Below are 13,174 nucleotides of genomic sequence, written 5' to 3'. Positions count from 1 at the left end.
GTGTATGTATGTGTGAGAAACATTTTTACATTTAACTTAAATTTTGGACTTAAGAGAATACATTCTTGGTGGTGTAAAGACTGATAGGTGTCATACCGGTTTTTTTTTTGTTATTGTTGTTTTCCCATCCACACTTTTACAATGCAATAGCCAAAATGATAACGGTTAGTTTCTGATTTTAGTATTCTGGATTATTGAGCTCTATCATCCACGACAATAATTTTTTTTTTCTTTTCCCTGGACATAAATGAAATAGCAATAGCAAAAATAAATTGAGACATTTATTTTATTTTTTTTCCCAACATAATGCAGACATCTAACGGTCTCTAAAGCTTTTTATTTTTGGTGTTTCTCCAAAGAACGTTTTATTTTAAACTAGGATGAATTAATAAATTCATCATGTATTTTCTTAGTGTCATTCATTCAAATTATACTTGAACAAAATAGGCTTAGTATATAAATTTAATTATATTTTTGTTTTGTTTTGATACTTAAGATTTATGATGGCTATGCCAAAATATACTGAATTTAATATGAATTGCTAAGTTCGCCTTCTTTAAGAGGAATGTGGGGCAAGGCTCATCTTTAGTTTTAGAAGCTGGTCATAATAGGGACATTGGGTGGAATAAGGGTATTTTCAATGTCAAAAGGCGACAGGGTGGGGACATTGTACCTCGGTATGTCACTACATCTGGACATACCAAACACATTCACAGGTAAGACTAATACAGTGGCTCAAAGAAAAACAACGTGTAAGTTTTTGAAAGTCGATGATCTTTATTAACTTTTGATGGCATGAAACGTTAAGAAAAAAATATGTTCGCGCGTGAAATTACGGGTTGAGACCCTACATCCTGGTGGAGCTGGCCAGGGCAATTTTACATCATAACATGCCACAGCTTGTGATTCCCGCAGATTTATACTAAACAATATTCCAGATTGGAATGAAAAATAGCGCGTAACAAGTCTTTTGAAGGCATACACGCAAACCGGGAAGACCAAAAGCCCGATGGAAAGATCAAGTGGTGCGAGACACCCTCCCCCTTACCTCAAAAGTACTACCCAAAAATAAAAGTGGAGTGGTCAGGAAAATATAGGATTCAAATGAAAGGTATTCAAGAGTAGAGTACGAATTTCATAAAAAAAAGTTGGATCCTAGTACCTCGGGGCCGCCCCACCCCCAAACCCCCTTAAAATAGGTTTATTTGACGATCATCACAATATGGGACTCAAATGAAAGGTATTCGGGAGTAGATTACGAATATGGTCAGGAAGAAGAAATATGCTTTATAATTTGTTGATATCGGAAGGGGGCGGACCCACCCCGTTACCCCAAAAAAACCACCCAAAATCACAAGTGGACCGATAAAGACAATATGGATATCAAATAAAAGGTATTAAAGAGTAGAATACGTTTTTATACCCTCCACCATAAGATGGGGGTATACTAATTTCGTCATTCTGTTTGTAACTACTCGAAATATTCGTCTGAGACCCCATAAAGTATATATATTCTTGATCGTCGTGAAATTTTATGTCGATCTAGCCATGTCCGTCCGTCTGTCCGTCCGTCCGTCCGTCCGTCCGTCCGTCTGTCTGTCGAAAGCACGCTAACTTCCGAAGGAGTAAAGCTAGCCGCTTGAAATTTTGCACAAATAATTCTTATTAGTGTAGGTCGGTTGGTATTGTAAATGGGCCATGTTTTGATATAGCTGCCATATAAACCGATCTTGGGTCTTGATTTCTTGAACCTCTAGAGTGCGCAATTCTTATCCGATTGGCACGAAATTTTGCACGACGTGTTTTGTTATGACATTCAACAACTGTGCCAAGTATGGTTCAAATCGGTTCATAATCTGATATAGCTGCCATATAAACCGATCTTGGGTCTTGATTTCTTGAGCCTCTAGAGTGCGCAATTCTTATCCGATTTGAATGAATTTTGGCACGACGTGTTTTGTTATGATGTTCAACAACTGTGCCAAGTATGGTTCAAATCGGTTCATAATCTGATATAGCTGCCATATAAACCGATCTTGGGTCTTGACTTCTTGAGCCTCTAGAGTGCCCAATTCTTATCCGATTTGAATGAATTTTGGCACGACGTGTTTTGTTATGATATCCAACAACTGTGCTAAATATGGTTCAAATCGGTCCATAATCTGATATAGCTGCCATATAAACCGATCTTGGGTCTTGAATTCTTGAGCCTCTAGAGTGCGCAATTCTTATCCGATTGGAATGAAATTTTGCACGACGTGTTTTGTTATGATATTCAACAACTGTGCCAAGTATGGTCCTAATCGGTCCATAACCTGATATAGCTGCCATATAAACCGATCTTGGGTCTTGACTTCTTAAGCCTCTAGCCGATTACAATGAAATTTTGCACGACGTGTTTTGTTATGATATTAAACAACTGTGCTAAGTATGGTTCAAATCGGTCTGTTCAAAGTACGTTTGAACATGAAGTCATGTGCACCCATGTGCAGACATGCGTTCACGTATGCACATGACCCACTGTGCATAACGGTACATTGAAGTAAGTTCTTAATCGCTGATTCCGCCTTGACTTCATATTTGTTTACCTGGAATTGTTGCTTGTAGCTTGGAAAGTTGACCGTTTTCGCGGGGTCCAAGTGACAAGCAACAACCAAAAAAAGATCAGTCTCGCTTTTAAATCTCAAACCCGCGCATCGTATTCTCTCCCCCTCAAAGTGAACCCAAGTGAAGTGAAAAGCAAAAAAAGTGATCTTACATATATACATATAAACAATCGTTAAAGAAAAGAACATTACAAACAGTGAAACAAAAATTAACAAACTCAGTTTTCAGACGTGAAGAAGACACTAAGATACAACATAAACCCACAAGAAGACCCAAAATCAACACAACACATGGTTAAACCATCAAAGTGCGGGACACCAAAAATAAACACAAGTGCGGGCCACTCTACACACCATCAACAAATTCCTATATCCTTAGACCCAAAATCAAAATGTGAAATAACCTACTTACCCTCTAAAATTAAATTTTCCTACTTAAAGCTAAAGTTAAAATTTCCTATCCAAAACTAAAAGTAAAATTCGCTACTTAAACTAAGAATAAATTGTGCTACTTCATCCTAAAAGAAATTAACTACTTAATGCTACATGTACAATTGTCTATCTAAATTTACCTACAACAAAAGACTGAATTCGATTTACTACTTATAAATAATGAAATGAGCAACAAACACAATAAACCATTACAACAGCATTGAATTTTAAACCTAATTCTCCCTCTGATTTTTTATTTCGAAAGGCAAAACCCTTAGTTTGACCCCAAACATTTGGTCCATTGCGAACCGGATAAGTGGTTTTTTTAAATAATTAAAAAACCAAAAATCAAAAAAAAATTTTTCTGTTTTGTGCCCAAAAATAATTCATTTTCATTTCAAAAGACCCAGTGACCGAAACACAAAAAAATTCGCAACAACAAAAGTGCAGTGACCCAACAATTAAAAGCAAATGAAATAGAGAAAAGTGCGAAAAAAGGGTTGGTTACACACAACCGTACATACATACACGTATGGACGGACGGCCAACACAAAAATATCAAAACACATAAAAGATCAGTTTTGGCAATTTATTAAAAACAAAATAATACACAAATCACAAATTAAAAAATATATAGCGGCTCTCAGTGTTCTTCGTTTGGTTGTGGCATTTATTTTATTGAAAATTTGATAAAATATTCCAACCAAATGAAGATCAAAACGAAATAACAAAAGAAAATAATAACCAAATTGCAAAGTGACAATTAAAGTACATAAAGACTCAAATAAAACAAAAACTAATTAAATTAACAGGGTGACCCGTGTAAAAATAAAAATAATTAATTAAATTTTAATGTGCAAAAAATTGACCCCAAAATCATTAGAAGTTGTGGTAAATCAAAAAAGAAGTGTGCAAAAGACCCAAAAAACGTAAAGTGACCCGCACAGTGGAACAGAAGTGGAAAAAAGTGGAATTTCAAAAAAAATTATAAAAATCAAAAAATTTTTAAATTGTTTAAAGAAGTTTCTTTGTGTTAAATTGAAAAAAAAGAGCTAAAAAATTGAAAAATTTAACAATTTATCGTCCAACCCAAAATTTATGTTAATTTTTTTCTACATATTTTGAAAAATTTTTTTTCTCTAAAAATCATAAATTTTTCAGTATTTTAACTTAAAAAACAAATTAGAGTGTTAAAACAGAATTATGGGTTGCTCGATAAATTTGTAAATTTTATCCCAAACTAATTCTTTCTTTTTCTATCAAACATAAAATATTGTGCATTTTCAAAAAACCCCAACAAAATCAAATTCGTGCGTTCCGTGTAAAAACACAAAAACAAAAAATCTACGCTCTGGGATAAAAACGGAAAAACCCGCTACAACGGTTAAATTCCCAAAACTTCATCAAATCAAAAACACTAAAACAACAAAATCCAAGACTCTAACGACACAAAGCTACAAAAATTGCAAAAGGCGCCAACACACAATTCTGGACCCAAGCCAAGCGCCCACCTACACACACACACATACACACACATCAAAAAAGAAGCTTCAAAGTGAGTACCATTTTGTTTTTCTATTAAAGTGCGCTTGGGTATTACGTCATACATAACCTTTTTTTCAAAAAAGGAAAAGTTCATACATTTACCCAGCGTACTTTAATATTGTTTTTGATCGTTTTCTGATTATGAATCGCTAATTCGGTTGTCTGATAAATTTTGACCCAATTAATTTTGACCCAAATTAATTTGATCCAAGTGAATTTGACCCAATATAGCAGACCCTACTTTCAAGGCAGTGTGTAGGATTTTCGGGACAGACATCCACGAGATTTTTTGTTGAAATTTTTTATAAAGAAAAGGAAAAGTGTCTAAGAAAAATCGAAGTGCTTTTAGAAAAGAAGAAGTTTTTTTTATCAAGAATTGTTTTTGTGTGAGAAATAACGAAAATAATATTGCGTGCTGGCCTCATTTGTCTTCGAAATTTTAAAACTTCATTCTATTGCACAAATTTAAGTGGAAACGGTCGGAAAGGACTGTGGTTGTTTGTGCAATCCTTTGTTGTTTTTTATACAGAAAGCAAATTGACCCAACGAGTCAAAGCAGTATTATTGTAAAGAATCATCTAGTTCTGTATGCCAAATTTTGAAAAGTGAAAGTTTAATTTTTTTTGGAGAAAAATGAATTTTTTTTGCAACTTTAATTCGAGCGGAATTAAATTGCTGGTGTATTGCGATTTGAAAGGAAAATATTTCTTACAATTTTTTGCGGCTATTGTATAATCGATATCATCAGAAATATTAACCTGTTTTTTTTTCTAGTGACCCAGATAAAACATTTATTACGAATTTTGTAAAAAGTTTCAGGTTTGACCCTTAGATATTTGACCCATCATCAAGACACACATTTTTTTTCTCGCATTAGGTTTTTTTGAAATAGATTTGATTTCTACAAATAACCAGTTTTTTTTTTAGGACATTTTGTTGTAAAATTTTCCTTGGTTTTATAGTTTTTTGACCCTATTTAAAACATATACAAGCCAATTACAAAATGGATAAGAATTTACGCGAAAGATTTGTAAACTGTGTGGATGATTTAGTGGATTTTGAGACCGTTTACTCCGCGGCTAAGTCGGATGATAATATACATTCGTTAGAAATCACGCGGGTAGAACTCAATTCTTTATGGGATCAAATCAAGAAGGCATACTTAGATTGTAGGGATCGCATTCCGGAAAAGGATGAGACACCTATAGATAAAACTAAGCTTCGAAATAGCTACAAACAGGCACTAGAAACTTATAAACGGTGTTTAAGCTCTCTTAACGGAGAAATTTTGGCCCTTAACGAGCAACAAGATCAAGAAAAACAGGAGAGAATATCGATGACCCAACAGCGAGACACTAATGATTTTTCACCAGCTCTAAGATTGCCGCCCTGTGACACAGATGTTTTTAAAGGGGGATATCGCGAATGGCCTACCTTTAGGGATTTATTTTCAGCAATCTACATTAACAATTCAAAATTAAGTAAAGTCGAGAAGTTGTTTCACTTAACCCAGAAAACAGCAGGAGAAGCCCGCGAAACAATTTCCAATGTTCCACTGACCCATGAGGGTTTCGACATAGCGTGGAGAAATCTCGTTCATAGGTACGAAAATAAACGCATGCAGGTAAATGAGCAATTGCGAGCTCTTTTTAATTTACCTTCGGTTTCCGTTGATAACGCGTCAACAATCCAGAAATTACAGCGCACTATAGGTAGTTGTACCCAAACTTTACAGACCCTTGAAGTAGAAACGGGGGGATGGGACCCAATCTTAGTTTATCTTGTGTCAACCAAACTACCAAGAATATTTTTAGAAGAATTCGAAAGCAGCCTAGCAGATTGTTCGTCTCTTCCATCGTGGAATCAACTAGATGTATTTTTGACCCATAAATTCAAGACCCTAGAATCAGTCGGCAATATCAAGCCACAATATTCGAGATATAATCAACCCAGATCGGAGTACGATAAGCGGGAAAAGCGAGTTAATAGTTTTCAAACAAATGTAAATCCCAATTTCAAGAACACGGGCTCAAGACCCAGCAACAACACACAATCACACTATAATGCTCAGAATAACAAACCGGTTTGTCAACTTTGTAAATCCAATCATTCTTTGCGAGAATGTCCTCAATTTCTAGAAAGGTCGATCAACGATCGAATAAACATTGTTAAGACCAGTCATCTTTGCTATAACTGCCTTTCTTCGGATCATGGAGTCAGGGAGTGTAAAAGTCGTTTTAGTTGTAGGGAATGTAGTCAACGACACCACAGTTTGATACATAAAGGCAACCAGACCCAGTACCCTACAACAGGCACACTCCAACGAGACGGAGCACGACCCAGCACAAGTGCTGCCGCTCTCAACACTTTAGTTCAACCCGGTAGACAGGAAGCACGACCTAGCACCAGTGCTACTGATCCTACCACCCTAGCTCAACCGGTTAGCGAATACGCACGCCCTAGTACCAGTGCTGCCGCTTTAACCACCCTAGTACAACCATCGGTATCGCCAAATATACAGTCCACACCTTGTTTAGAAGCACCTTGTTCAACGACTTTGACACTTCAGGAAATCAGACCCACTCCGCAACCCAAAGAGACACTTTTGTTCACAGCAATAGTTCAAATCAAATCTAGAGGACATAGATATGATGCCAGGGCAATCATCGATCCTGGGTCACAATCAACTTTCATTTCAGAGAAAATTAGAAACAAACTACAACTTCCAACAGTTAAGAATTTAATTCACGTCACAGGTTTAAGCGACGCAGTTTCTGAAACATCGACAAAAGCTTGCGTCTTCAATCTTTGCTCACGAGTAAATCCTAGTTTTGAGCTGGAGGTTTGGGCACCAGTCTTAAAGACCCTACCTTCTCATTTACCAACACACGATTTAAGGCAAAATCAATTTGGAGATTTTGCACACCTTAGTCTCGCGGACCCTCGATTCTTTGAAAGTCGACCCGTGGACATGTTAATCGGATTAGATATTGGACCCCTTATATACACAAAAGGCGGTACTATGAAATCCTGTGGATCACTTTTAGCGCAGGACACCGTTTTTGGGTGGATCATAGGAGGACCCATTACGGAAGACCCTAAATCCGACAGACAAATCACACTTTATAGTGCATCATCATTAGAAAAGATAATCACTCGCTTTTGGGAGGTGGAAGAGACCCCAAAAAAGGTTTTGAGGTCAGCAGAAGATATTTATTGCGAAAATAATTACAAAAATACAACACGACGTAATGAGGCGGGGAGATATATCGTAACTTTACCTTTTAAAAGCTGTTCAGAGATCGGTTCATCTAGGAACATCGCATTGGCACAGTTTCATAGAATGGAGAAAAAGTTGTCTAAGACCCCAGATATTAAAGCACATTATGATGCAGCCATATTAGAGTATTTGGAATTAGGACACATGAGGAAGGTAGACCCAAACAGCGTATACAAGACCCCTCACTACTACTTACCTCACCATGCAGTTATCAAACCAGATAGGGTTACCACAAAACTTAGAGTGGTTTTTAACGCATCTAGCCCAACATCAAACAAGAAAAGTCTTAATGATATCTTACATACAGGACCCATACTTCAGCAAGACCTTGTCGTACAAGTGTTGAACTGGAGATTTTTTAAATACGTCTTCAATGCAGACGTGACAAAGATGTATCGTCAGATCTTAGTAGACCCCAATCAAACAGCATTTCAAAGGATCCTCTTTCGCAAATCAGAAAACCACCCAATTGAGGATTACGAACTCTTAACTGTTACCTTCGGCATAAATTGCGCCCCATTTTTAGCGATTAGGACCCTTCTCCAGTTAGCAGAAGACGTGAAAGATTCTCATCCGTTAGGATCAAGAATTATTAAAGAAAATTTATATGTCGATGATGTATTAGCGGGCGGACACTCCATAGAAGAAGCTACAGCAGCTAGGAAAGAATTAGCCTCCGCATTAGAATCAGCTGGTTTCAGGCTAAGAAAATGGGCGTCAAATGACACACGTTTGTTAAAGGATTTAAATGAAGACATGCTTCTTCCAATAGATTGGTTAAATATTTCCGAAGCTTCTTCGACAAAGACCCTAGGAATTCGTTGGAATATATCAGGTGATAATTTCACTTTTACGGCCCCTACAGTTGAAGAAAGGCAAATGAGCACCAAGCGAGAAGTATTATCAACGATAGCAAAGTTTTTCGACCCATGTGGATGGTTAGCGCCAGTAATTGTTGTAGCCAAGTTAATCATGCAGCAGGTTTGGCTAGATAAGGTAGAATGGGATGACTCGTTGAAGCCAGTGACTCAAATGAACTGGAATAACTTTGTGAGAGGCAGCCATTCTATAGACACTGTATCGATACCAAGATGGGTTCGGTTTACACCTGCTAGTATTGTGGAGATACATGGATTCTGCGACGCGTCAGAAAGCGCATATGCAGCCACAATTTATATACGCGTTGAACACATCGATAAAACTGTAGACACTTTTCTTCTAGCAGCCAAGACCCGAGTAGCCCCAGTTAAGAAAATCTCTCTGCCAAGGTTAGAATTATGCGGTGCAGTTATGTTGTCAAGGTTAGCAAATGCCATTGTGCCTAAGCTTCGATTATCAAAGTTTACGACCCATTTCTGGACCGACTCTACAATCGTTCTAGCCTGGCTACAAAAGCCACCATGCTCATGGAGCGCTTTCGTTGGTAACAGGGTTTCAGAGATATTAGAGAACGTCGGTGGTGAGAATTGGAAACATGTTGACTCAGAATATAATCCTGCAGATGTAGCAAGTCGTGGCTGTTCTCCTGACGACTTAATATCTCATAATTTATGGTGGACGGGACCCCAGTGGCTCAAATTGCCGCATGATCAGTGGCCGCAAGACCGAGTTAATACAGACACTAATCTTGAAGCAAAACAAGTTAAAGTATTCGCAACAGGCACTTTTGATGACCCTTTGACTCGATTTTCGTCTTTAGCTAGAGCATATCGTGTTTTGTCTTACGCAGTTAGGTTCTGGCGTAACACAGGTTCAACTAGATCCTCACTTAAAATTTCATCGCAAGAAATAACCAGCCCAGAGCTCATAGGCACAAAGATGCGTCTTATAGTGGCAACTCAGAAACATTACTTCGTTGAGGAATACAGTTCTTTGACCCAAAAGAAAAGGCTTTCACCTAGAAGTAGTCTTTTACCATTCAACCCCTTCATAGATAGAAAAGGAGTAATTAGATCCAATGGTCGTTTAGTTCAATCGCCAGCTTTGACGTACAGCGAACGTCATCCAATCTTAATCCCATATGATTCGCGATTTGCACTCCTTCTAGTGGAATTTGTTCATAAAGTCTCAATGCACGGAGGCAATCAACTTATGACCCGGCTCATCCGTACGGAGTTTTGGATATTCAGATTGAAACAGTTGATCAAGAAAGTTATACACAATTGCAGAGTTTGTACCCTATATCGATTAAAGACTCAGACCCAAATTATGTCATCTCTTCCACCCGAGCGTACTACTTTATCCAGACCCTTTACGAATACAGGGGTAGATTTTGCAGGACCCTTCGGAATCAAAAGCTTAACAGCACGAGCGTGTTTAATAACCAAGGGTTATATCTGCATATTTGTTTGTTTTGCGACAAAAGCCATCCACTTAGAAGCAACAAGTGATTTATCGACTCAATCATTTCTGGCGGCATTAGCTCGTTTCATAGGAAGGAGAGGGTGCCCAGAAAAGATATATTCCGACAATGGAAAGAATTTTATAGGCGCAGCAGAAATGCTCAAGAAAGATCAGAAAGAGTTTATGAAAAGTTTACAGAGCAGCGCCATTCAGCAACATGCTCATCAGAATTTAGAGTGGAAATTTATTCCTCCAGGAGCTCCCCATATGGGGGGATTGTGGGAGGCAGGAGTTAAATCATTCAAGATACACCTTAAGAAGTCTATGCCCAAAATGAACTTCACGTTCGAAGAACTGTCAACCATATTGGCACGTATCGAGGCCTGCCTCAATTCACGACCCCTTAGTCCAGCTTCTGAAGACCCTAACGATTTAGCACCCTTGACCCCAGCTCACTTCCTTATAGGCTCTTCCCTTTTGACCCCGGCAGAACCCGACATCTCAGAGGAGGACATAACGCTTGCAAATCGGTGGAAGAGATTAAAGATTATATCCCAAAACTTTTGTCAGAGGTGGAAGTCAGAGTACTTAAATGAGCTTCACCGTAGATACAAATGGAAGTATCAGCAAGATAACATACAGGTCAATGATTTAGTTGTCATCAGGGATGAGAGATATCCCACCGAGTGGAAGTTAGGACGAGTTTTTAAAACATACCCCGGTGTTGATCAGAACACTCGAGTTGTAGATATTCGAACTTCCAATGGCATAGTCAGTCGACCCATAACTAAGATTGTCAAATTATTCTCAGACACCCCTAGCAATTCATAATCACATCAAAACACGGTACTCACGAGATTTTGGTTACAGATAATGGCCGGATATTTACCTCGCCCAGAGTCCCCACGACCCGCCAGACCCACACGCCCTCGCTTCGACCCACGGGAACCCAGGTATCGCCCCGCATCTTGGCAGTATGCCTGTGGCCTCTGCCAGGAGGACCACGCCATACGGTCATGCCCGCGGTTCCGGCAAATGACACCGTATCAGAGATACGAGACAGTTGAGAGACGGAGTTACTGTCGGAACTGTCTGGCGCGCAGCCATCTGGCCCCAGACTGCCCCGTGGTCACTGCCTGCCGAACATGCGACTACCGCCATCACACAATGCTGCATGGAGCCCCACAGCTTAGGAAGACATACGGCAGCTACAGCCCGCCCCCAATGGAGATTGCCAACCCACGGCAACTTGCAATCGAACCAGCCAACCAGATGCCCATCGTCCAAGGCCCTCCCCCGGTCGAGATACCTTACAGCCGGGCCACTGTTTTTGTACCCACGGCGATGGTGGAATTGGCACCCGAGGAGCAGGACGATTGGGCTGGGGTACGGGTACCTTTGTGCCAGGCATCGACCATCACCCGAATCGCGGCAGCCACAGTAACTCGCCTGGGGATACCAACGAGAGAGCGCAGAGGGCACCGTCTGGCAACAATAAGACTTCGGTCAAGGCATGCGTCGAGGAGGACCATGTATACCATCCGGGCAGTGGTGACCCGGGATTTGCCGCGACGACCCTATTCAGATCCCATCATTCCCGACCCCACAAGCAGCCTAAGATCCCTTTCTTTGGCAGATGCTGACCCTAGGGGCAACGAACCAATCGATGTAGAGGTAGGGGCCGATGCCTACGCCCACCTCCGGAGGAGTGGTGTTGTACAACCCGGATTGGGAGCCGTCTTCGCCCAGGAGACAGATTGGGGATACGTGTTCGTCGGCCCAGTCACCTCACAGGCAAGAAACCAAAATTAAAAAGGTAAGATGTCACTTCGTCACTTGGAGGGGGAGAATGTTCAAAGTACGTTTGAACATGAAGTCATGTGCACCCATGTGCAGACATGCGTTCACGTATGCACATGACCCACTGTGCATAACGGTACATTGAAGTAAGTTCTTAATCGCTGATTCCGCCTTGACTTCATATTTGTTTACCTGGAATTGTTGCTTGTAGCTTGGAAAGTTGACCGTTTTCGCGGGGTCCAAGTGACAAGCAACAACCAAAAAAAGATCAGTCTCGCTTTTAAATCTCAAACCCGCGCATCGTATTCTCTCCCCCTCAAAGTGAACCCAAGTGAAGTGAAAAGCAAAAAAAGTGATCTTACATATATACATATAAACAATCGTTAAAGAAAAGAACATTACAAACAGTGAAACAAAAATTAACAAACTCAGTTTTCAGACGTGAAGAAGACACTAAGATACAACATAAACCCACAAGAAGACCCAAAATCAACACAACACATGGTTAAACCATCAAAGTGCGGGACACCAAAAATAAACACAAGTGCGGGCCACTCTACACACCATCAACAAATTCCTATATCCTTAGACCCAAAATCAAAATGTGAAATAACCTACTTACCCTCTAAAATTAAATTTTCCTACTTAAAGCTAAAGTTAAAATTTCCTATCCAAAACTAAAAGTAAAATTCGCTACTTAAACTAAGAATAAATTGTGCTACTTCATCCTAAAAGAAATTAACTACTTAATGCTACATGTACAATTGTCTATCTAAATTTACCTACAACAAAAGACTGAATTCGATTTACTACTTATAAATAATGAAATGAGCAACAAACACAATAAACCATTACAACAGCATTGAATTTTAAACCTAATTCTCCCTCTGATTTTTTATTTCGAAAGGCAAAACCCTTAGTTTGACCCCAAACACGGTCCATAACCTGATATAGCTGCCATATAAACCGATCTTGGGTCTCGCAAATGGGCATATGACTCCCCAAATGGGCATATGACCCATCATGACTATATGGGACTTGGTTTGTTTGTTTGTTCCGTAGAATCAAAAAAAGGAAAAATAGGTTATATAATTTTTAGATATCGGATGGTGGCTGACCCTCCCCCTTACACCAAACACGCCACTCAAATCCAAAAGAGGACTCATGG

At 39.3% G+C, this 13,174-nt stretch overlaps 1 long non-coding RNA gene across 1 annotated transcript; it reads left to right on the top strand.

The window, feature by feature from the left end:
* Positions 1-11,629: 11,629 nt before the first annotated feature.
* LOC131994334 (uncharacterized) lies at positions 11,630-12,885 on the top strand. Its single transcript, XR_009396639.1, has 2 exons — positions 11,630-12,022; positions 12,446-12,885. It is a non-coding gene; the product is annotated as an uncharacterized LOC131994334 (long non-coding RNA).
* Positions 12,886-13,174: the final 289 nt, after the last annotated feature.

This window comes from Stomoxys calcitrans, chromosome 1, assembly GCF_963082655.1.
Source record: "Stomoxys calcitrans chromosome 1, idStoCalc2.1, whole genome shotgun sequence".
NCBI lineage: Eukaryota > Metazoa > Arthropoda > Insecta > Diptera > Muscidae > Stomoxys > Stomoxys calcitrans.
Note: the sequence above shows the minus strand (reverse complement) of the source record. Positions and strands in the feature narration are given on the sequence as shown.